A 2351-nucleotide genomic window follows, 5' to 3' on the forward strand; every position below is an offset into this window, starting at 1 on the left:
ATATGTATATACGTATACATACATATGTATATTACATGTATACACGTATGTATATATATCATATATGAATAATATGCATATATGTATATATGTATATATATCTCTCCTTGTTAAAGAATATGATTCTCTAGCGACACGATATATTAAATATATAGATATAATCTGTTACATCATCTTTGCATTTTAGATATCTATATATATAATAACTATTATCATATACATGTTAAATTCGATAATATCTCACGTATAGCTTCTCTCCGCTACACACCGTGCTTTATTTGGTTTAACAGAGGAGTGTCGCTTCTCAGTCATCTTTGGTAGAAGCACGCACGCATGCTTTTCTTTCTGCATAACGCTATCTCGTACAAGATAACACAAAACGTTACTCAATTAACGCGTCTGTTCCCTGAGTTGATATACAACCGCATTTCAGTCTTTACCATTTTGTTACTTCATCTCTCACAGCAATTATTACACATTGATTAAGACAATCGTCTCACTAGTATAAACACAGCAATATCTAATAAAACGAAAAGAAAGTTTAAGGCCGGAAACGTTGCTTCTTTTCATAAATCCCCTGTCATGTGAAACAAAAATTTCTTCTTCTTCTCACATGATTTGTGTTTTAAAACTTGGAAAAATGTAGTACAAACGACAAAGGGGATAAAACCGAGATAATTTACAATTCATCGACAAACTAATTCCTTCACTTATATAAGTCAATAATTAGTCAACTCCCGAATTATGAGGAATTACATCGATCACGAATTAACGATAACACATTAGATCACAAAATTATAATAATCTGACTTAATTAAATCTAATTCATTTTCTCATAGCGCTCTCTGAATTCTTTATCGCAACTCATTCATTTCCCATCATTCTCAAAATTGTCACATATGTCAAATACTACGCAAATACATCCAAGTGTGTGACGAGGTTTCTTACGAAAAACGTTAAATACTGAATAGAAATTCTTTTCGATTTTATCTTATTATCTAGTCAATAAACATCATTTTTTTGTTATATAATAGTCATCTGTAAAAATTAATTTAACAGAATATTTAACGCATGCTTATATAAACAAAAAATTTTCTTTAAGTTGTATAAAAATGTGTCTCTCGTTATTCTCAATAACACTATCCGTAAAAGAGTGCTTAAGTTATATAATTTTCTTTTTTTTAACAAATCGTACTTTTTTTAAATATGTTATTTTCCTCTTTTTTTCGTTATTGAGGTACCACTGGTAATAATAGTTGCTTTTGTTATCTTCGCGTACTCACGCGTCATTTCAATTACATTAATATCTTTAATGTACTCATAGTTAAATATGAGTTTTTGAGGCACATTCACCACATATACACTCGTCTTAAGCAATCGCTAAAATTTTCTTCGTATTGGCTAGTTAATCGCTGTCGTCATCCCTATGATTATCGATCGCAGAAGTGACGTTTGGAAGAAAATTTTAACGGAAGTGTGTAATAAGTTATAATAACTTACAACGTTTGTCGTCCTCGCACTATAATCACAGACAATCCCAGTTTGACGCAACAAAACGATTCACCATCTTATTCGCATCCGCCTACTTACATTTCTCTGTCTCCCTCACTTTCCGATAGCGGTAATAAAAATAAAATTCTGTACATTGCGTAAATCCTCGCGAAGAAATGTTGATACTTTGTTGAGACCCTGACCACAGTGATATAATATCGTGTTATACACGTCCACTTCTGGTATCTATTCATTATATTAAATTCATCATCGTAAGAATGCACTTTTCAATTATATAATTATTCAGATAAAAAATGGACCAAGATTTAGAGAAGATGGGATGGCATAGTCATGTTATAGCTAGTCATATATCTATGTACGATATCCTAAAACTCTGGTGAGATAGGAATGATGCGATGTTCGCGTCCAAGATGAACGCAGAAGGCAGCGGTGTTATATACCGTGTAAAATGCATAGGAAACAAGGTGTGAATTCATTGGAGCGTTACTGGACCAAGCATGAGGCTCCTGGATGGTCACCGCGGCCATATTGGATTCTTACTATCGAGGCGAGGAGAACACCCAATTTTGTTGTGCATGCCATTTTCAAATAAAAAGACATTTCAATAAAACATCACTATAGATATGAAAACGTTCCTTAGGGCGGCGGTGTGGTCTAGTGGTAGAGCGCCAGACTCGTAATCTGAGGAACCAGGTTCGAGTCCACTAGAGCCATGAATCATGGAAAAGTTTTTTCCGAAAAAACTGCGCCCCTCCGTGCAGATGCGGAGAAAACTGGGCTCCGTCTTTCGGAAGAAGAAATAGCACGCACAACAAAATAGGTTGTCAACATGTCACAAA

Source organism: Temnothorax curvispinosus, unplaced genomic scaffold (assembly GCF_003070985.1).
Source record: "Temnothorax curvispinosus isolate PA1 unplaced genomic scaffold, ASM307098v1 QBEX01007415.1, whole genome shotgun sequence".
Classification (NCBI taxonomy): Eukaryota; Metazoa; Arthropoda; class Insecta; order Hymenoptera; family Formicidae; genus Temnothorax; species Temnothorax curvispinosus.